This window comes from Myodes glareolus, chromosome 10 (assembly GCF_982192425.1).
Source record: "Myodes glareolus chromosome 10, mMyoGla1.1, whole genome shotgun sequence".
Lineage (NCBI taxonomy): Eukaryota > Metazoa > Chordata > Mammalia > Rodentia > Cricetidae > Myodes > Myodes glareolus.
The window spans coordinates 39,901,689-39,926,204 of NC_142035.1; the positions used below are offsets into that span (position 1 = coordinate 39,901,689).

General features: G+C 39.7%; 1 pseudogene; it reads left to right on the forward strand.

Annotated features, from left to right (window-relative positions):
- Nucleotides 1-24,516, forward strand: part of LOC125413868 (heterogeneous nuclear ribonucleoprotein M-like) — a 41,202-nt pseudogene that overhangs the window by 12,797 nt on the left and 3,889 nt on the right.

The window sequence follows — 24,516 nt, forward strand, 5'->3', positions numbered from 1 at the left end:
CATCTTAAGGCTAAGAATCTCAATAGCATGGACCAATGATGTGTGAGTGATCAGCTTAGGTTCAGGACCAAAGAGCGAAAGAGTGGCTTGTGATTATTTGTTCAGGTCTGACTGTTCTACATTTTACATTTTGATTCCAATGTTAGCATGGGGGCACCTAGCTCAACTGAAGGGATCCTTGTGATCTCACAGAGAGAACTGTCCCAGTCTTATGTACATAAGCTTGGCTCAGCAACGGTAGCTTGGCTTCCTCAAGGTAGTTAGATGTCCCGAGCTTCTGTGTGCACTCTCCATCATTCACACCCTGTTATTCTCTGATGTGCTCCTCATTGGATGGCATTGTGACCCAGAAAATTCCACTTCCAACCATGTTGGAACAAGTAGTCAGTCTTCTGAATTCTGACTACAAATGATTTTTTTTTTTATGTTTGACTTATCCAGACAGGACCAATGCCTGGCCTCACTGCTCATCTAAGTGTACAATATCATTTATCCTTTCAATTTGGAGCACAGTATTTTTGAATAAGAATAATTGTAATTAGTTTGGTGAAGTTTGCGATTTACAAAAGAAAATAATAGAAAAGAAATTCCAAGGCTAGATTATGATAAATGTTATTAGTAATTTAGATCTCGTCTTATTTAGGTACAGAGGAATTTAAGACATGATATCATGTAATTAAAGTATACTCGAACACATAAATGCATATGGATATGCTATCTTGGTTTTTTACAGTATAAGGAAATACTCTAGGACGATTGCCTCCATAAAGAAAAGCTGTTTACTTAGGGTTATAGTTATAGAGGTGCAAGTCCAGGGGACTCATTTGGTGATGACCTTCTTCATGACAGAGTTTCAATGTGGCACATAACATCAAAAGGGAACTTATTAGAGTAGTTTACAGGCTATTGTGTAGGAAGTCCACTAATGACTGTCTTCCAATGGAGAAGCAAAGAATCTGGTAGTTGTTCAGTGCATGACACTAGATGTCCAACAACCCCACTATGATACTAAGTTTCTAGATAATTCCTAGAGAGCGTCTGGTCTTCAGTCTACATTGGAACCCTGAGAATGTAGGTTCTAATACCAGCGAAGGAGTGCCTCAGCAACAAAGTAGGTGGGCTTGCCAGAAAGAGTAAGGGTAAGCAGGCAAAATGCAAAAACTTCCTTCCTTTCCTTTTCCCATGTTGTTTTGTGGTCTGGCATCAGAAAGCCTGTCATAGATTTAGAATGGTTATCCTACAGTAAATGGCCCACACAAGGAAGTCTCTCTCAAACGTGTCTACCTGTGTGGCTTTTAGTTGATAACAAATTTAGCCAGGTTGCCAACCAAGATCAACCACTGCATGATAATGAACAGAGAATGCAAATGTCTGTCTGTGTGAGCCTCTTCATTTTCTTACAAAGCCATGAAGATACAATAATGGGTACTCAACCCTAGTGATTTTCTTTACACCCAATCACTTTCCAGTGTCCTCAGTTAAGAAAACCACAGTGGAATCCAGCTTCTACTCTCTTTATATCACTCATCTATGTCTCTGGGAAGTAAATTCCCACATGAGACTTTTTAAAGGAGAGACACAAGTAAACCATAGCTAGAGTATTCATGCCATAGTCACGGCACACACATGCGTGAATGTGTAAACTTATACACAGAGATACATGCACGCATGCATACACATACACACACAAACATTCTTAGTAAAAATTTTCAAAGCAAAGCAATTAATAAGATCTTCTAAAATCTTAAGACATTATAAAATTGTTGATCATAGCATAAAGAACATCTCTATGATACCGAGACAGTAAAATATAATAAATGTATTGTTTTCAAGTTTATAGAAAAAGGATGCTAGAATGACTCTAGGTTACAATTTTTGAAGAGAATAATATAGCACTATTGTGAATTAATAGAATAACTAAACCTTGGGAGAGTACAGGTGACAGAGAAGAAAGTGATGAATTCACTTTACTATCCCAAATGTGAATATTTTTAGACTTAAAAGTTTGACATTTTTGTATAACTGATGGCTTGGTAGAAGGAAAGGGCTTAGAAGCATTGGCCTGCAGAGGTCCTGTTCTAAACTATAACTGCTAAATTGAACCAAGTGGTAGAGAGCAGTACTGGAAGTCATCCAAAAACAGAATTCTGAGAAAAGGGGATAAACTGGACCAGTGGAGTGAGAAGAACGACATCAGCCCATCTATCAAACACAACCAGGTGGCTTTATTTCACCGCACTTGTTCTTGGAGGAGAGGAGTGGACCACACACCATTAAAAATGACAGAAAACTCAAGTTGGTACGAGAAAACATGAAAAAAAATCCAAAGGCAGACCATATAATTTCTGATGATTCCACAGTCAGACAGCAACCTTTGTTTCTACTTATTGCCTTTAGTTTTGTAAGAAGTAGTTTCAGCATTTGGTAGGGTAAGCCTACACATGGATATGACATTCAGGTTGTGTTTTCCTCGATCCTAATGAGAAAAATAAGTTTATTTTTCACCATCAACCTCAGCACTGGCTGGTCATCATGAAATCACCTGCTCATTTTATCATGTGGCCAGGGGAATACTAGGCTGTAATTGGCTAGCCTGGATTCGTGACAAATTTTCACCCTGTGAGGTATTTGATGAAGGCCAAATGACGAGTACTAAGCAAAAGAAAGTATCATCAATAAATCTGGGAGTTGTTATTGATAATATGGAAGCTGATACTAAGTGGGTAAATAAGAATTATATACAGCTAGATTCTGCATGTATTTACTTATTTGGATAGAGAGAAACACATACACACAGAGAGAAAGAGAAAGACAGAGAGCAAGCACCAGACTATGGTGTTTATGTGTAAGCCAAAGGACAACTATTTGGGGAGTTGGTTCTCCCCTTGCCTTGTTTTGAGGATGGGTCTTTCTTGGGTTTCCCACTGAGTTGCATACTCCGGGCTAGTTGGCTGAGCCGACTCTCTTTGTTACCCCAAGGCTGGGCTGTGCATGTGATTGACGTAATAAATGTACTGTTCTACTGGTGAGGAGCTTAGTTAGCTTACTTAGCTTTCATCATTGAAAGTGAGCTTTTTTTTCATGGTAAGAAGAAATGAGGAAGGAAAAGGAAGTGCCACTGTGCATTTCCATTGGTATCGTGACTTGGAGGAAGAGAGACTTGGGAGCAGGTTAGAGATCAAGCATTGCGGAAATGCTAAGAGGAAAATGGGACAGTTTCAGGTCATCCTCCGGGTGCAGAGGAAATCTGAAGGTGAGTAGTGATGGGGGCTCCCATGCTGTGAAAGCCACCTAAGTTCTGAGTCATCTGGATGATGCAAATACCAGCTTGGCTGTATAAATCAAGCCTATCGCTAGAAGAAAAGTTTTGACATTTGCTAAATCACCTACAAAAACTTGCTGTGGTTGTTAAGAAGAGCCCCCAAAGTGTTTTCTTTCTAAAGCTAAATGTCAAACTCCCTTGAAGATCTGCTCACACCTACAGATAGGTGGTGGGAGGGGATACTGTGCAAATTAGAGGCAATAAACTTTCCAGACATCTTTATCTCAGTAACTGCTCAGAGACATCTCCTTAAATCCTTGGCACCTTTTCCTCCCATGTTTTGGTAATCCACTTCTTTAATGTAATACTTACAGCACATTTGGAGATGAAATTGTAGCACTAGAAGCTATTTATACACAGTAAAAACTGGCCCAAACTTATGTATTACGTACACAGTGTAGCCCTGGATGTTTTATGGGGTAATCTAGCAAAACAAATACACTCAGATTAATAAAGTAACTTTCTAGAGTTGCTGTTCTTGAACAGGGGACTCCAGCACACAGGCAAAGAAACCTTACTCAGAACTCAAATGCAAGTTAGGCATGGTGGCACATCACTGTCAACCCAGTACTTGGAACATAGAGGCAGGAGGATTCTGTGTTCAAGGTTAGTCTAACTACACAGTCAGGCCCTGCCCCTAGACAAACAGTCAAACTAACAAGAAGAGGAAAACCAAACAAGCCCACAAAATAACAAAATAAACAGACAAAGTTTCCCTAAACAAAGCTCCCTTAAACAAATCGGAAGCTATATATGTGTGTACATTTTCAGGAGCCTGCTAATTTATTACTAAACCGTACCAGTTACTGAGAGGAGAGAAAATGGAGACTGAGTGGAGCAGTTCAAATATTTTCAAGTCAATAATTCTAAAGGGGCATTTGACGATTTGAACATTTTAGTAAAAATATATCAGTTTTATGGTGACTTGAGTATTTGTAAATGACAGGTAAACTGTATGTCTTAGTTAGGGTTAATATTGCTGTGATGAGATACCATGACCACAGTAATTCTGATAAAGAAAAATTTATAATAGGGGCTAGCTTACAGCTTAGAGGTTTAGCCCATAATGGCGGGACAGGGCAGCATGCAGTTAGATATGGTGCTCGAGATGGTAATAAGAGTTCCACATCTTGATTCACAGGTGGCAGAAGGAGACTGCATCACTGGCCATAGCTGGAATATGGCCACTTCCACAGTGACACACTTCCTCCAACAGAGCCACACCTCCTCCAATAAGGCCACACCTTCTAACAGCGACAGTCTCTATGGGCCAAGCGTTCAAACACATAAGTCTTTGAGGGCCATTCCTATTTGAACCAACACACTGTAATTATGTGAACATACATAGAACATGACATATTCTAGTGAAGAAGTTTATAAAAATGCCTGGAGAACTGCCCCAAACAAACAGTTTCATCAAATTCTTGCACTTAAATGATGGCTTCCATTATTTTCCCAACAGCTGGGAACTGAAACAGTAAGAATCTTGTGCTTTCTAAGGAGTTGGGGTAGTCAGTTGATTGGAAATGCTGGAAAAATTTTAAAATATTTAAAAAGAAAGAAGTGATGCTAAGGATCCCAAATATTCAACACCTGCAAGTTCACCATATGCAGTTCAACAGGAAAAAAGAAAACACATTATTGTTGTTATTAAATATTTTTGAAGATGCAGAATAGCCCAACTGTCTCATGGTCTTGCTAAATTTGGAAAGACAAAGCCAAGGAATCTTCCTTTTTTAACCTCTTTCATGAGGAATCATGATCCACATTTGTACACCTGGCTTAAAAAATCATTTCTGTTTGTATAGTGAGAGACTCTTCTGGACACACAGACACACACACACACACATGCACAAATGTGCACTCTTGGGAGACATGTGTAGGTTTAATTCTTGGGCATCTTTGAAACACTTTTTGTTTAAATAGTAGTTTAAGTTCTGTCTAGGATACAAAGCATTTGTGCATAAGCATGCCTACACATCCTTTAAGTTTTCATTCTTTCTGCTTCTTGAAAAGTGTAACACCTGACAGGAAAAAATGTCTTCCTAACTCCTCAAGGGTCTATGTCTATGATCTGGAAGCTTATACTTCAGATGTAGTAGTAGTATTCAAAAGGGTCTGCCTTCAACAACATCGATTATGTTACATAACTAATATAAGCTAATGTTTTTAATGTTATCTTCAAATGTGTGTATCTTCCATGGGGAGTGTAGTGATAGGAGTGGAGGGCTGCATTCCTACTGCCGGCTCACACCAACCGGCTAGCTTTACCCGAAATAACAACACACAAATTGTATTCATTTAAACACTGCCTGGCCTGTTAGTTCTAGCTTCTCATTGGCTAATTCTCACATCTTGATTAACTCATTTCTAATAATCTGTATGTCACCACGAGGTCGTGGCTTAACAGCATGAGTCTAGCCAGCATCGGGAAGGGGAATTGTGGCATCTGCCTGATTCTGCGTCTTTCTCCCAGCATTCTGTTCGGTCTACTCACCTATCTAAATTCTGTCCTATCAAAAGCCAAGGCAGTTTCTTTATTAGCCAATGAAAGTAACACATAGACAGAGACCCTCCTACATCAGGGGAGAGCATGCAAGTTGTTAAGGAGGGACTGCAGTGATTTGAACTGGGACCATGACAGGCTGCAAGGAAAGCAAGTGCAGTATGGGGTACACTGGAAGACAGGCTCCATCCACCATGGAGACACCACAGTGACTCTTGGTGCAATTAGCATGGTTGATTTAGACCTCTGCTTCCATTTAGACCAATCTACTCTTGCCATCTTAACTTTGGTACAATGGCAATTTTTGACAACAGGGTTTATTTGCCTTCCTTCCATTTTCCAATGTCTCCCAAAATATCCCTTGTTAAAAGATGGAAAGGGAGAGAGAGAGAGAGAGAGAGAGAGAGAGAGAGAGAGAGAGAGAGAGGTGGGATACCACTGAGTTCCTGTTAGAGAGCTTTTGTTCACATAGGAAATTCAGATAGAAAGCCCTTACATGGGAGGCCAGGTCTTAGCACCCTCTTTTGTTCACACCTAGGGCATAGCTTTGCTACTTCCTTGGCCTTTGAAAGTTATAGTAATCCTAATGGCATCACATAGATATGCCAAAACCTTAGGACTAGCCCATAACTGTTTCTAATGAAGAATAAAGATCCCTTAGGTCAAAGCCATCCCATTCAGTACAGCTACAGGAGTCTAGACTGTCATGACAGTCTCAGCAACAAAGAGTCAAAGAAGCTTGTAGAATAGTTCATGTTGTTCCTTTTTCCAAGCCCAAGCTGTGACCTTTTCTCTCTGCTGTCACCTCCTCAGCCATCTTTCTTGGGAGAATTCCAAGTGTAGCTGGATAGTCAGCAAGCTGGACGATATTTTATTTGTTGGCATTGTATGAGAGAGCCAGAAAGAGCTAGGGACAGAAATCTATTTTATTTTCCTATGTACTTTTTATGATTTATGAAAAATTGATCTATTCCCTTCGGTTAGAAAGCCATGAGTCAGAGAAATACAGTTACAATAAAGTGGCAGTGTCATTTCTAAAGTAGACCATGCTGTGGACTACAAATGATGGCCAATTAAAATAAGTTATTCCTGTCTTGTGGGGCATTGTGGAATGAACTATCACCCATGATGAATTAAAGCCAGGGTTCAGAAGGCTTCCTATTGACTAGCCTGTGGTATAATTTATAATTATTTCTGTTTATGGGCAACACGGGGCAAAGGAGCTAGGAAAAAAAAACTGGACTAGCTCTCATCTGCAGATGAGTAAGAGTAATGAAAAGGTACATGTTTAAGAACTGGAGCCATAAATATCTTTTCAGTCACCACAGTATCAGGCATCTACACGGATATAGATATATAGAAGAATATCTTCAGCTTGTAAGCTAGCCAGCCCCAGTACAATGGACTGGAAAACTATATCTTCTAGACAACTCACATTCTGGGAGCCTGGGATCTATCTCAATGCACATTCTGTGTGTAGTATTTTATGACAACAGCACTAGATTTTAAGGGAGTTCCTTCTCAGTTTTGAGAATCTTCTCCTCTTTCTCTTCCTTCTCCTTCCGTTGTTTCTCTTCCTTCTCCTGTTCCTCCTCTTTCTTCTCCTCCTCCTTGTTTTCTTTACTTGAAACTTACTCTGCAGCTTAAGATGGCCTTGAATATGTGATTCTCTTGCCTTTGCCCTCAGATGCACGGATTACAGGCATACCAATATAACTAGTTCTTTGAATCTCAATTTTCTCCCATAAAAGTTCAAGAGAAATAGATACTCATGTCTTACTCATCCCCTTAAAATATATTAAAGAACCAGCTATCTGCTGACCCCTAGACTAATCTTCAAGCAGTATCAAGAAGGAAAATGGGAATATTATTCACTCTGTTTTATTTGGGATTTCTATTATTGTGATGAAATACCATGACCAAGATAACTTGGAGTGGAAATAGTTTATTTGGCTTACACTTGTATATCACTGTTCATCATAAAAGAAAGTCAGAAGAGGACCTCAAACAGTGCAGGAACCTCGAGGCAGGAGTAGATGCAGAAGACACAGGAGTGCTACTTTCTGACTTGGTCTCCATGGCTTACTTAACCTGCTTTCTTATAGAACTCAGGACCACTATGCCAGGGATGGCACCACCCAGCACACACACTTGTCTACAGTCTGATCTTATGGAGGTATTTTTTAAAATTGAAGTTCCCTTCTTTCAGATAACTCTACCTTGTATAAATTGATATAAAACTATCCTAAATACTATCTGAATGTGGTGTGGGAAGTCCTTCTATCTATGTGTTGCTTTTATTGGTAAATGAACAAAGAAGCTGTTTTGGCTTTAGAAAGCATTAGAAAGGTTGAGATGTTCTTCTCTAGTCCATACCTTTGCCTGGTCCTCTCGGCATCTCTGGTTTACCTGACAGTGATTCAGTTCTGTGTTTCTTCTAATGCTGACTGTTCAAATGTCCTTGTGCTCCTATGGCAGTCTGATCCTCCAAATCTATCCAGTTCTCCGTCCTTCTCCACCTTGCTTGTACTTTTTCACCTCCAGAGAAGGTGGCATGGTAAGGTTAGACACAGTAAGTATGGGTGAAATTTCCAGAGTGGATCATTCATTTCTTAGAAAAAAAAAACACCATACAAGTAAAAAAATGTTACATACAAGTAATATAATCTGGACTGAATCGGTTTAATTTATGAGTGTGTGTGTGTGTGTGTGTGTGTGTACACAGAATAACGATTAGTGAAAAAGGAGATCATGAACTTGGAGGAGACTGAGGAGAAGGCTATATGGTAGTGTTTGAAGGGAGGAATGGGAAAGGAGAAATGTTGTTATATTATTATCTCAAAATTAATTTAAAAATTTATTTAAGGGAATTCAATTCCATTACTGTCCATGCAGGTCACTTAGGTTCAAAATTTCTGAAGACAGCCCTTTCTCAAAAAAGGATGTTTAATCCAGTTGTGCTATTAGCCCTTTATTCCTCTATATCTCCTTGAACAAAAGTCACATAGTCATGACAAACTTCAAAGCTCTCCACTGGAAAATTTCTATCAATTTCTTCAAACAATTTACTTTAAGAACAATTTCAGGGTAGGCGTCTTACTTGCTGACACCCAACATCTCTGAAGAGTTTCACTCATATTCATTCCTAGAGAATAACATATAAGACTTAGAAAGGATATGGTAGCATTGCCGGTTATAAAAACCACAACCTAAGTTCACTATCCAGACTTAATAGCTATTGCCAGAGAATACACTACATACACACTGCCAGAATATAAGTGTAGATGTATGAAACTTCTCTGTGTAAGCTGGTGAGCTCTACATTATGTCTTCTTCATACATCATATCCGAGACAAGAGGTCTTCGGGCTTGGCTGTGAGTAGATACTCTCCTGACCTTAAGATTTCCACTGCCTCAAAAAAAAAGCAGATTCTACAAGGCGCTGAGTGGGAGTCTCTAGGAACGTTAGGCTCTTGCTCGGCCATCTGCACCTTCTCACTGTGAGATTATACAGCTGCAAACTTGCTGAGGTCAGGGGTGTGTGGGTGTGGAAAGCTGTGTTTGTAAATGCCATTGGCCATTTCTTTCCACCGCCTTGGAAGGCGTTTTTGTTCATCATAACATTTTATGTCCTTAAAACAGGTCACTTGGAGTCTTGACAGTCACAAAACTTCTTCCACCCAGTGCTGTGACATCCATGACTAGCGTGTCTTTGGAGAACTCCATTGTACAGTAGTGAGGATGGATTTCCAGCTCCCTTGGGAAGCTTACCATGAAATCATGTTTGTAAATCTGTTCACCTTTTCCACCACTTTGTTTATACTGAAATTTTTGTAAATGTGGTCTCTCTGTGTTCTACAGGCAATAAACAGAATGAGTGAGCAGCGTAGGAAAAATGCACTACAGGATCCCAATCCGTGTCCCAGAGACTTCAGGGCGACACTACTCCAGAGAGACCTCATGTGCTTGCACCTGTTGGAATTCAGCAATGGCTCACAGGTTGGACGGGAGTTGCCAGGGGTTTGTGTGCCTCCCCTGGGCAGCCTCCACCAACAGCAAGGTGCTTCTGTGCATGTTTGTTCCTAAATCATGGTTAAGGTTTCATCCAGCCCAACTTGAAACAAGTATTTCAGCAGAAAGAAGTCTCCACGAGAGTGAGGGGAACACTCATCCATTGTTGGTGGGAATGCAAACTTGTGCAGCCACTGTGGAAATCAGTGTGGCGGTTTCTCAGGAAACTTGGAGTCAACCTCCCTCAGGACCCAGCAATTCCACTCTTGGGAATATACCCAAGAGATGCCCTATCATACTACAAGAGTATTTGTTCAACTATGTTCATAGCTGCACTATTTGTAATAGCCAGAACATGGAAACAACCTAGGTGCCCCTCAATAGAAGAATGGTTAAAGAAGGTGTGGAACATATATACGTTAGAGTTTTACTCAGCGGTAAAAAACAATGACATCTTGAATTTTGCATGCAAATGGATGGAAATAGAAAACGCTTTACTGAGTGAGGTAACCCAGACCCAAAAAGAGGAATATGGTATGTACTCACTCATAAGTGGATTCTAGCCATAGTTAAAGGTCTTTGAGTCTATAATTTGTGATCCTAGAGAAGCTAAATAAGAAGGTGAACCTGAAGAAAATCATGTAGCTATCCTCCTGGATAGTGGAACTAGGCAAGATTGCCAGGCAAACTCGGGTGCATGGGGGGTAGGGGGTGGAAGTAAGGGAAGATGGTCAGGGAGAGGGGAGAGGGGGAGAATTGGGGAAGGCTTGGGGGAATGGGAGGGGGGGAGGGAGGAAGGATGGTTGGGGGAGCAGGGAGGTTTATATCTCAGCTAAGGGAGCCATTTTAGGGTTTGCAAGAGACTTGATTCTGGAGGGGTTCCCAGTAAAAATTAAATAAAAAAATAAAAAAATAAAAAAATTTAAAAAATTAAAAAAAAATAATAATAAAAGAAAACGCTTTACTGAGTCAGGTAAGCCAGACCCAAAAAGAGGAATATGGTATGTATTCACTCATAAATGGATTCTAGCCATAATTAAAGGTCTTTGAGCCTATTATTCGTGATCCTAGAGAAGCTGGATAGGAGGGTGAACCTGAAGAAAATTCACGTAGTTTTCCTCCTGGAGATTGGAAATAGACAAGAGTCCCAGGTAACCTCGGGTGCATGGGGGGGGGGGTAGGAGGGTTGTTGGAAGGGGAGAGGGTTAGAGAGCAGGGAGCAGGGGAGGAATGGGGAATGCTCAGGGGACTGGGAGGGGGGAGGGAGGAAGGATAGATATGGGATCAGGGAAGAATATATCTCAACTAAGGGAGTCAGTTTAGGGTTTACTAGAGACTTGATTATAAATGGGATCCCAGGTCCAAGGAGAGATCCCCAGATTGTTCTCTGGACAGAGGAGAGGGTGCCTGAACTGGCCTTGGCCCATAACCATACTGATGAATATTTTGCTTATCACCATAGATCCTTCATCTGGCGATGGATGGAGATGGAGACAGAAACCCACATTGGAACACTGGACTTAACTCCCTAGGTCCAAATGAGAAGCAGAAGGAAAGAGAACGTGAGCAAGGAAGGCAAGATCAGAGGGAACCTTCATCCGACGATACAGACGGAGACCCACATTGGAGCACCGGACGGAGTCCCCCAAGGTCCAAATGAGGAGCAGAAGGAGGAAGAACATGAAAAAGGAAATCAGGACCGCGAGGGGTGCGATCACCCACTGATACAAGGGGACTGATCTAATGAGAGTTCACCAAGGCCAGTTGACTGGGACTGAGCGAGCACGTGATTCAACCAGATTCTCTGAATGAGGCCGAATTCTTTGAATGTGGCTGGCCCAGAGTATTTCTGAAAAGCCATTGACAATGACACTGGGACTTGTTTCCTCTGCATATACTGGATTTCTGGGATCCAGTCTGTTTGGATACTCACCTTCCTGGACCTGGAGGGAGGGGGGAGGAGCCTGAACTACCCACAGGGCGGGAGACCCTGACTGCTCTTGGGGATGGAGAGGGAGGAGGAGAGGGAGTGGGGGGAGTGGGAGGGTGTTAGGAGGAGGGGCGGAAATGGAGACTTTTGTATTTTAATAAACTTTGAAAAAAAAAAAGAAGAAGAAGTCTCCACGATACGTGGAAATGTCACTAAATTTAGAAAGCCACAAAATTCACAGCAGTTACAGAGAAATGGGAGGGAAGGACAGACAGGAAAGGGGAATTCATTCTGTCCTGGGTTCTTCTGATCTCTGTGCTTGCCTTCTTTCCTTTCTCTTTCCCTTCTCTGCCTCTTGTTGAAGGTTTGTTTTCCTCCATTTTATTATCACTGCCTTTATTTCCTTACTCAAACTCCTGAAGACAACAACATGAATAACACAAGGGAGAAAGTGTGTCAGAAAAAGCGGTACCCTGAACAATAAGCTCTGTCCCCCACCTTTCCTGGACCCTTTCCACTCCCACCAGTAGTGCCTTGAATGCTTCAGCTAATGCTGAGAGCCTGAGAGTAAGCAAAGGCACGCAGGGCACACTAACTAGAAGCAGGTAGTACATCAACAATTAGAGCACAGAGCTGCTAAAAGCTCTTACCCAAAGGATTCTGCGATTATACTGTGAGCAAATTAAATTGCCTGCTGCTTCCATTCTCACCATGTGATGGGAGGCACACAGTGATAAAAGATCAAGAAATATACTGAATTGGATTTCTGCCTAAAACAACAACAACAACAACAACAATAAAAAACAAAACAAAAAAAACCCAAAAACCATAAAAAACAGAGTTGCCAAAACTTGGAAGCCAACATTGAGTTTTACAAATGATAATTTCCACAAAAGGAAAAGAGGAATTCTTGGTGCTAATTCTTTTATGGAAAATGGGGACCAAATCCCTGAGGAATCTATGTTCAGGAAATACCACAATCTGGCATTTCCACAAGTGGATAGTGACAGCCCTCCGGTTTCCAAACAATTAAGGCATACATTAATCTTAACAAGTCTTCCTAGTGGGGCTGAGATGTCAGTCTGGAAGTGTTTCATACCTGATAGAAATTCAAGAGGGAGGAAGAGGAAGAAGTCGAGGTCCATTCAAGCATTTGATGGCAGTGCATCAACGATGACCAATCAAGGCTTTTGCACACAGAACTGCCAAAGGGAGCTCAGACTCAGCAACAAAATTCCCGTATCAGCAAATTAGGCAGTTTTCGTGTGGGAGAGCCATAGGCTGATAGGGAGCCTAGATTGGGATCCCAACATTTAATTAAGAAGTCAGCCAAGATTGAGATCCCAACATTTAATTAAGAAGTCATCCTTGCTTGTTAACAGCAAACACCTCTAGTATTGCCCTCAGCAAGCAAAATCGTTCAAAGAAACTTGCCAACACCCCCAAATATGAACTTACTGAAGTCACACAATAACACAACAGTGAAACACACACACACACACACACACACACACACAGAAAGAGACAGAGAGAGACAGAAACAGACAGAGAGAGAGAGAGAGAGAGATGTGGAGTTAAATGAACCTGTTTCAGGAAGAAGTTGACAAGTTCTCAGTAATGAATGCAAGTTGTGCACCACAGTTCCTAACCTGAACCTCTAGGAGCTGAAAGGAACCTATCACTGTAAGCCTATTAATCATGAATTCCTAAGGTCTTATGAAGTAATTTCCGTCTGGTTCCCTTCTGTGCAGAACCCAGAATGAAATGTGTTGTTCAGCAGATCCCCTTCCTTATTCCAGGGTGATCCTTGTTTATTTAATGCTTTACTAATCACCCTAGGGAAAACAAGAGAGAAGCCTTACATAGACTGCATCGTAGATCACACCCACAGTCTGTATATTAAACAGTAGTTCCAAGCCTGCCTTTACTGGGAAGTGGCAGAACCTTTAAGAAGTAGGGTCTATGTACTAGCGGATTTTGAATCATGTGGAGCCTGTTCTTGAAGGAGATAGAGAGATTCCAGGCCCTCTCTCTTCCTTTTTACTTCCAGACAATGAGATGACTATCTGTGTTCTGCTGTGCACCCGCTGATACAATGCAATGCTTCACCACAGGCCCAAATCAGTGGGGCCAAGGCACTGAAACCTCCAAAACTGTTGGTCAAAAATAAACCTTTTCTGTTTAAACTTTTTCTGTTTAAACCTTTCTATCGCAGGTACTTGTTATAATGATGGAAAGGTAACTATCACAGACTTATTAATTTAGTTCATCAAATCTTACCACCATTGTCTATACTACAGCTCTGACTTTTTTCTTAGTTCTTGCTCCAAATTTTTTCCTTGTGTTGTCTTTGGTCATTTAGGGATCCTTAGGCTGTTTTCACATACAAAATCTGTAGCCCTCAACAGTCCTCATCATTGGTCCTAGAGTGAACTCTTTCCAGATGAGAAACAGCACATGCAATCATGACAGTTCAGCAAGTGTTCATTGTTGCCATTGGCGTGTTCTCAAGTGAACAGATAAATTTGAATGACATTCCAGGGTGATGACTATGCACTTGAAATGGCATATTTATCATGCCTCTACCTGCCAATAAATCAAAGAATGTACACTTTCTTTACTGAATAAAATGTTGCCTATAATTAAAATAGTCCCTTCTCCTACATCTACATAATACACACACACACACACACATATTTACAAAATTTTTTAATTTTAGGAAGAGTCTATGAATGCTATTATATTTAATCTTTTAACATTTATCCCTAAGCCACTCAAACCATAAAAATAATATAAGTTTACACATAGACTTTCCATACTCTAGCAATTCACCACTAGTGTTTAACCAAACGAAATGAAAATATATGACCATAAAAGGTTCTACAAGTATATTTAGAGCAGCTGTATTCACATAGCCTAAGAATTGGAAACAAACCAAATATCCATCAACAGGAGAGTTAGGAAATACAGCGTGCTATATTTACACAATAGAATACTGTTCAGCAATATAAAGAAACAAATGATGTATATAACCATCACACAGTTGAATTTCAAAGAATGAAGCATAATATTGGTGGAAAAAGATCCATACAAAAAGCCTGTCTCACATAATCCTGCTTATGTGACACTCAAGAACAAGGAAAACTATTCTAAAGTAACAGAACACATAAAATAACTGTGGAATGGGGGAGGAGCTGTCTGGAAATACTAAGAAGGAAGTTTTTAGGGTGAAGCAAATGTTCTTTGTCTTGAGAAGGGTGTCTGTTGTGTAGATATATACACTTACACATTCACATATGCGATTCTAATGAACTTGACCCTATGCAAGCCATATCTGAATTACAGCAAAGACTTAAAAAATAGTGTACTATTGGCATAGTTGAGAATTAAATTTAACATTCTAAGTGTATACTCAAGCAATATCAAAAAGTTCACTTTGTGCAGTTACATAATAAGTTTATCACTCAGTTATTCCAAAGGTTCCTGTCTCCTTCAGGTATACCACACATATCTCCTGTAGATTCTCCGCTAAAGATCCACTTAAGAACCCACTGATGATATCTGAGCCCCTTCTGATCCACATGCACTGGCAGAAAATACAAGGACAGGGTTCCATGACTGAGTTAGAGCATCTACCACGTATCACCATTGCCTTCCATCCTTTTGAAACATAAAATCATCACCACCAACTTCCACTCAAAAAGCAGGAAGAGTTGAGTCAATAAATCATTAATACTATCAGCATAATTGACTTCCTGGGATGAGCTCTAAACCATGATTGAAGTTTCTCCATTAAATCAAACATACTAAGGTGATTTTGTAATTACCCATAAATAACATTGCTGTGTTCATCCCTTCAACAGACCCTAGAACATGAAACTTTTTGGCAAAGAGATAAGGTCACAGATAGCCGCAAAACACACATGGTGACAGGTTTAATAATATGGGATCGAGTCCAGATTTAAGAAATGATTTTTAAGTTATTTATTTTAGTTTTGGATATTATAATACAATTGCATCACCCCCCATTTCTCCCATGAAACCCTCCCATGAATCCCTGCGTGCTCTCTTTCTAATCCATTATTATATTAATTATTATTATATGTATGTGCATATTCCTAAATACATTAAGGACAACTTACTCAGTCTATATAATGTTACTTTATGTATGTTTTCAGAACTGACCATCTGGAAATGGATAACTAATTGGAGTGTTCTTCCCTGGGGAAGACTTTTTGTTTTCCATTCTCACCATTCCTTAATTGCCTGTAGTTCTTAGTGTATGGTTGTGGTCTCCTGAGCTTTATGCCTTCCACGCTAGCAAGTCTATTATTGCTTTCCTTGTCCAGTTCATCTTTACTCAGCAATGTTGGGGAGACTTTATGGATTTAGTTTCTGATGCTACAAGAAGACAGAATTTTGTGGCAAATTCCTTTCTCCTCTTTCTCTTACAATCCTCCTGCCGCCTCCTCCACAATGATCCCTGAGACTTGGATGCGGGAGCTATATTGCGGATGTCCACTGGGACTGTCTACAACCCTTGTGGTTTGTTGTAAACTTCTCTATCTGTTGTAAACAGAAGTATTCTTGATGAGGTTCAAGAATTACAGTTATCTGTTGGCACAAGGACAAATGTTTAGGATGGAGTTAGAGATTATGCCAGTTTAATAAAGTGACACTTATAGGTTCTTCTCCAAGATCCATGACTTCACTAGCCCTACGTATTTGGTTAGGTTTCCAGTGTCAGGTATGATTTTCCTCTTGTTGAGCACATGCAGACAATGTCTCCACGAATCTAGAATCCTGCTTTCCTGGGAACTAGCTCTCATAGTATCTGAAGGTGCTATGCAAGCTGCCAAAGAAGAAGAGTGACCCACAGTCATACCCAGATACCCAGTTGTAAAGACTATGAACCACATACCAGCCTGGCAAAATGCAGGGTACAGTAAAGGCACTTTTATCATGAGGTAAACAGAAGCATTTAATTGTACTTAAGGTTTGTTCAATAAAAAAAATAATGTTTGTTATTATAAACCTAGTCAACTGCCCATGGCTAGTGGAGTCATTGAACCCTAGCAGAGAGCCTACTACTAAGTCATTTTTCTAACCTGTATAACTTCCAACTACATTCTAAATACTTATCCTTATATCCACAAATCAATGAGCTCACCCTTCAACGAAGAAGCTTCCTTTGAAGTAGATGAACACAATTACAAAAAGACACACTGCCAAGATGCAGAGAACTGCTGACCATATGGTTCCCAGACCCAATTGATATATCTACAATACAACCATAATCCCATGGCTCGTGGGACATTATGGGGGTTGGGATTATAAGAGGACAAGGACATCGGCTGCAAGGCTATATCTTCTATTTATGACATGGAATCTGCACTCAAGCAATCCTGACAATATGGTTGCCCAAATAAGAACTGCACTATGACAACAGTTTACATGTCAGTGCACATGGAGGAAATCTCACAGAGCTACACACGCACACACAGAGAGAGAGAGAGAGAGAGAGAGAGAGAGAACAGAGAGAGGGGGGGAGAGAGGAGAGAGAGAGAGAGAGAGAGAGAGAGAGAGAGAGAGAGAGAGAGGAGAGAGAAACGATAACAATAGTAGGTCAATAATTTTAGAGGAAATAGAAGGATATGGGAGGAGTTGGAGAAGGGGTATGGAGGATGTAAGTAAACATGAAATTTTCAAAATAAAAAAGAACTTCAAAATAAAAAAATAAAAGAAATAAAATGGGACTTTCTTAAAAGAAAAAAATCAGTGTCAGTGAAAAGTCTTATTCAAGGCATAACAGAACTGATTACAGTGTTCCTATATTTGAGTTAGTCTCTGAAAAGGTAAAACTTGAAGGATAAGAATAGTGGACATTCCAGGGAGAACTGGAGAAAGGGACTGTATCTGTTGCTTTTGCATGGATTTCTTACAAAAAGTACAACTATGGTGTTTTCTTTTTTACTCTCAATGCAAACATACTGAATGTTTTCATTTATATTTCTCTGTCAGCTCTAGCTATTTGTCAGTTTGAGAAGCAAATGTGGGTAGGAACCTCATTTCCTGCCAACAAGATGATGCAGACTTAAGTGTCATAATTGGTGTGAACTTCACGGGTCTTTAACTTCTGGTTCAGGATCCAACCACTCTCAATATTTTCAAGTAATTAACAACAATAAAAATTAGAATCATAATGAAAACCTGAATTTCTCTTGTGAATTAAATTCTAATCAATAAATGAACTTACTTTCTTACTGTGCTTAAGAATGTATGCCTAAATTATTTTGTAAGGCCATGGTAGAAGCCTAGCCTATTTATAAAATAAAGTTGTTGAAATTAAGATGTGAGTTTGTTTCCCATAAGGCTGATTCGGCATATGGTGTTGGTGCCCCTGTCATGGTGACCTTCTGCAAGCAGCAGCCAATCGTTCCCTTGGGGCTTTTTCTTTGCTCTTGACAAGCAGGCCTGAAGCACTGGAAAGTTCATACCTTCAGAAGCATATTCCAGCCAATGAGAAGAGAGCGGTGGATAATTACCTAGACTATCCTCTCTAGGAAGGACAACTCTTGAGGTGTGTTCTCCTCTGCCTCCTAGTGGTACCCAGTGGTAGAAAGCCCTACAGTGTATCTTATAATCGGCACACACACTGTGGTTAGCTTCTCCGTCTGCCTTCCCTGTCAACACTTCATGCTTAAAGCTTCTGCAATCTGACCACATGGGCTTTACCTCCACCTCAAGCCTAGACTCAGACTTAGGTTTCCATAATGTAAGTTTGCTTAGACCCAAGCCCTGACCTTGACTAAAAATTTTTTGTTTGAGGAAAAATAATGTACTGAGAATCTAGCTCTAAATACATAAATAAATAGTTAGCAGGGGTGAGGGTTTGCCCACCGAACTGTAGAAAGTAAAAACTTCTATAAAAGGGGAGTCTATATCAGTGTTTCTCAACCTTCTAATGCTGTGACCTTTTAGTACAGTTTCGCATGTTGTGGTGACCCACAATCATAAAATTATTTCTTTTTAAAATAAATTTATTGATAAAATTATTTATGTTGCTACTTGATAACTGTAATTTTGCTACTGTTATGAATCTTAATGTAAGTATTTGATATACAGGATCATTGATATATAACCCCCAAAGAAGTTGCAACTCATAGGTTAAGAACCACTGATCTGCACTGACATTTTAATAGAGAGGTTTTATTGATAGGAATTGTCTGGTTGTTTCACAGTATGCTTATAAGGTCATAATTTTTATCAATGGTATGTGTCTTAGGGTATGTGTCACAGCAGGTTTCTACTGCTATGAAGAGACAACACGACCATAGCAATGCTTCTAAAGAAAAACATTTCATTGGGATGGTTCTCTTACAGTTCAGAGATTCATTCTATTGTCATCATCATGGTGGGACACAGTAGCATACAGGCAGATGTGGTGCTAAAGAAGCAGCTGAAAGTCCAATACCTTGCAGGCAACAGGAAGTGATCTCCGTGACACACTGAATAAAGCATGAGTATATATGAATCTTCAAAGCCCCCCTCCACAGTGACACACTTCTTCCAGCAAGGCCATACCTACACCAACAAAGCCATACCTCCCCATATCGTCACTTCCCTTTGGGGGCTATTTTCTTTCCAACCACCACAATATGTAAAAAATAAATACAGTGTTAACCTTTCTTTAGAACAGGCAGGTGCATGGTGTGTCCAGCAACATGTCAGTTATTCCCCATCAGACTTAGAGTAAATTTTAAATAGAACACCTTCGCGAGGACATTCTTTCCCCAGCCCAGACCCTGCACGCCAGCGTATTAGACAGAAACAGCAATTTAATCCAGTAGTTTCTTCAGTCAGTTCTACAAGAATTCTTCAGTAGCTGTTGGCTTCATTGTACCTATCTGCGCACGCTGAAGTTATGTGTTAGGGAAGATAATACAAGTCCAGTGCTTTTATTCACCTTCAAGGAAGAAAAATAACTTTTCAAGTTGATGTGCGATTGGGACAAAAGACCATCTGGGGCAGTCAGGAGAAGTCTCTCGTCTCAAAGGGAGCATGAGCACGGGAACAAACTTGGATCGGAAGTTAAAAGCATAAGGGTTGTCACCAGTTGGCACTGGTAGGCTGTACAACACTGAAAAGACAATATGATCTTCTTTCTTGGCCTTGGATTCTTTCTGAAATTAGAAAATTCCTTCCTCTTTAATTCTGGCCTCTATCAGTAAAGCTAATTTCCTATTCAAGTCAGTGATGGGAATTGTCAAAGGAAGGGCTGTGATAATCTCCTGGAGCTTGAATATGTCCTAAATGATGGATACTGGCTCGAGAAATTGTGCTTTTTTAATTCAAAGGCCTCTTAACCTAAGCCCTTTAAGTAATTTCCATAATCCCTTACTAGTAGAATTCAGAAAATATATCTTATTTTCTGCAAAATAAGTCCAGAACCTAGGAATTTAAAATGAAAGGGGAAGAAATGTGTAAAACCTCACAAGGCATCGGAGCTAGACAACAAACTTGGAGGTACTCATTTTAAAAGGATGCATGTTCTTATCATCAAGCCAGCTGGAAGTAGATATAAGTGACATGGTGATCTCAGTAATCTGTAGGGGGTTGAGGTGGGGCTCCAAGCCCATCTCTAACTCTCTGTCTCCATTCTCCAATGTGGATTCATATATTCTCAGGTTTTTTATTTGTGAGTGTATTTTGGTCCATTTACCAATGCTATAACAAAATACATGAAGCTGGATACTGTGCAAGAATAACTGCATTTAACTCATTGTATGAATTTGATATTTTGCATTCATCTCCCTCAAGATTATGGCATAAGCACTGACTCCTGTGGGGACTTCTGAGACGACAGCTTCACAAAGTCAGATGCCTGTGTGTGACAGGGAGAACACCATGTAGCAAGACAGACAGCCAGAGAGGGAGAAGAGAAACCTTTCCTCTTTTTATAATTATTCACTCTCAAGAACTAAAAAGGGTCCCAAAGGAATCACATTAATCTCTTTCATCACATTTTCCTCCAATAACCTAATAACCTAATATCCTCTCACTAGGGTTCACTTGTTAAAGGTACCCACCATTTAACACACCATACTGATAAACAAGCTTTGGTGAATGATCCACATCCAAATAACAGAGATGGATCACTCTTCCTTCACAGGTCAGCCACAAGACCTGTGACCTCACACCCCTCTCATTCTCCATAATAGTGGGCTGAACTTAGTACTCTCCATTATAAAATGAAATGGAGACATAGATTACTTCAGCCCACAGAAGAAAATGCTGCTTCCTCTACACAGATGAGAAAGTAAGCCTCATAAATATTCAATACCGTGATAGCCAAGACTCCAACCTACGTTCATGGAACTCTAAATTACAAGTAAAATTTCCCCCTTCAAATGTTACTCATTTTACTTTTTATTATACAATAATGTTCATTGTAACACAAACCAGAAGGATCAGGAAGGAGAAAGGTAAAGTCCTGGAGAGGCTCACAAGCCCCATGCCTAGCTGAGGAGCTGTTGACAGATAGATGACAATAAGGGTTTTTGAGAAAATGAGAGTCAATTTTCTGTAAGGATATAGCCCCTGGTAAGTCAACCACACTCCGTTGGACAGCATCCACCCAGGAGTAAATAGACAGCACAAATCGAACTCTGTGGGTTATTTAGAAAGAAAAAGAGGACATGAAGTTGGAAAAAGTTGCAGAAGGTAGATTTGAAAGAAGTTAGGAGACATGGAGGGAATATGATCAAAATACATTTTATAAAATTTTCAATAAATTAATAAAAATATTATATTAAATAAATTATAAAATAAAAAGATAAATAATTGCTACTGAATATTAGACTCTTAATGTTAGGAGGTATTTGTGGAATGTTAGTCTCCTATATTTATGTTAATATAACCACATTTGTTGTCTTCTACTGCCTATCACTATCGTCTCAGAATTCAAGCTCATTTTTCTTCTACATTTGCAAGTTGATATACCTTGGCCTTACTTTCATTTGATCAAGTCACAGGAATCTCTATTTTCTTCTAAAAAAATTATCAAATAGAGTGACTTTTGGAAATGAATTGAAATCAAAAGATTCCTTAAACCTTGTACCCATTTGTGTTTGGATCTCTTTCAGGAATCTCTATCCACTGATCTGTTTGTCTTCCACTCAAGCAAAATGTCCTGATCAGAATGCCTACAGTAGGCTGAAAAAAGCCTCCTCACTAGAGATGTGTGAGCATTAATGTTGGACTCTGCGAAATTGACCTCACTTGGTCACAGAGCCTTTGCAAATGTGATTCAATTAAGGAAGTGGACAGGAGGAAATGACCCAGGATTACTGGTTGGTATCTGTACCATCACCTGTGTCCTTGTGAGAGAAGACAGCATCAGTTAAGACGCAGAGGAGGAAGTAGGCATGACTCCATAGGCAGAAACTGCAGCGATGCAACCTCAGGCAGGGAAGACTGGTGCCAGAGGCTGGAAGACACAGGAAGAGAGAGGCCCAGGTGTTCCTAGGCACGCCTTTACTTCCTACTGCTGGCTTCCGGAGCCCGAGAGAATGCATTGCAATTATCCTTAGCCCCCAGATCATGTAGGGATTTCTTGCAACAGTAATAGGAAGCCAATATTGTAGCTCTTTTAGAATACAAAGTTGTAATAAATGGTGTTATGTGTTGAAGAGATAGCTCAGTAGCCAAGAACACGTTATCCAACATGAGGACCAGAGTTCAGATGCCAGCACACATGTAACAAGCCAGGCATTCCATGTGTACACGTAATCCAAGTTGTTAGAAGTTGGATACAAGAGGATCGCTAAGGCTTCCCAAATTCCAGCCTAGCCAGAAATAACTAGATTCATGAAAACCTTGCCTTAAAGGACTAAGCAGAAAGAGATAAGAAAGAACATCTTTTCTTAGTCATTATTCTTTTTCAAATTTCCTTGTTTTTTTAAGTCACTTAGTATTCCAATATAATTGGAATTTTGGCTAAGTCTAATTCATATTAGACTTGCACTACATCTATATATTATTAGGATAAGTTGGTACTTTTAAAATATTAGACTTCCCTTCTAGGAATATGATGTTTTTCTTTCAATTAACTTAAATAATTTTTTATACCTTTGGATAATATTTGAGATTCTTTGTCTTTTTTAACTATTCCACATTTTAATTTTATACTCATTCTCTTGTTCTGTCACTAATAAGTTTTCTAATTTGCTGTTTCTCTTATAAATAAAGATTTTGGTTTTTTGTATTTACACAATTCCACATATCCTCACTTTTCACAGTCTTACCTGATCATCCATGTTCATTACTGCTCTAGTTACAATAATCAGGAAATGAAAACAGCCTTGATGTCTAGCAACTGATGAAAAAAATAACAAAAATATGACACATTTATATAATAGAATAATAACAAACTTATGACTTCCTCAGCTAAATGGATAAAACTGGAAGCAATTGTTCTTAGTAAGGGAGCTCAGATCCAGGAAAACAAACACTGAATGTTTTCTCTCATTTGTGGATGATAGCTTATAATCTTCAGGTATGTGTGTTCTATCTGGAATACTCAAAGAGTTTGGGAAATTAACTAGGGGTCATGGAGGGTGCTTTTAAGGGTGGGGAGATAGAATATAGAACACAGTGATATAAAAGGTTGAAGAGGAATAATGAACGAAAAAGTTAAATGGGGTGGGGAATGGGAACACAGAATAGAGAAAGCAATACAGGGAGGGATAGCTAACACTAAAGACATTTCAAAAAGTTATCTGAAAACATTCTAGTATAGAAGCTTCCTACAATATATGCTTACATGTGTATGAGAAGAATTTAAATTGAGCTTTCCTTTAATGGGACAGTGCTACTACTAGACATCACAAGCAAGCAAATAGAAAGCCCAGCACCAAGCATGTGTTATCTCTTTAGGGTTTGTTGGCCAGTGAAATCTCATATACCCCTTCCCAAAACAGGAGACTATTTTCAATGCTTCTGTCATCCTCTGAAAACTGACAGCATGAGCCTACTGATGAATGCACCACATACTTCAGTCATAGAACATGGAGAAATGAAGCTGGTCCTGACTTGGAAGCCTCATCCACATGAACAGCTTTCACAGTGCTGGGAAGTCCTAAGCACTGTAACAAAAGAGAAATGTAATCACAAGTCTCACCTGCCTGTAAACCCTGTGAGCTACAATAATGGCCAGCCTGTTAAGACAAACCCACTGGAGCAATATAGGAGCACTACTATCATATGAGTAACCAATCACTTTCTGATTGGATTTAATGATTTTTCACATGTTAAATTCACACCTATTTAAAGAAGTCATAGGTTATAGGAAAACCTATTGATATTATTCGGCTAGATAGTTACAGTGTTAAATCTAACTACCTAAAGACCTAATGTTATACCCATAGATTAGCAAATCTCTCAACTCCCTTCAAAGAAGTCTCTTTTTGCAGTAGATGGCAATTAATACAGAGACCCACAATTAGCCAAGGTACAGAGACTATGAGACTGCAGAATGCTCAACCCTAAATTGCATAAGTCTCTAGGACCATTGTAGAAGAGAGGGTAGAAAGATTATAAGAACCAGAGTGTATAGAGGCCTCCAGGAGGCCGGGGCACACACCACCTGCACATATGCAGGCACAGATAGACACTTCTACACATAATTAAACAATAAAATAAAATCATTACAAATAGGTCACAATTATATTTCTTCCAGTTTTTCTC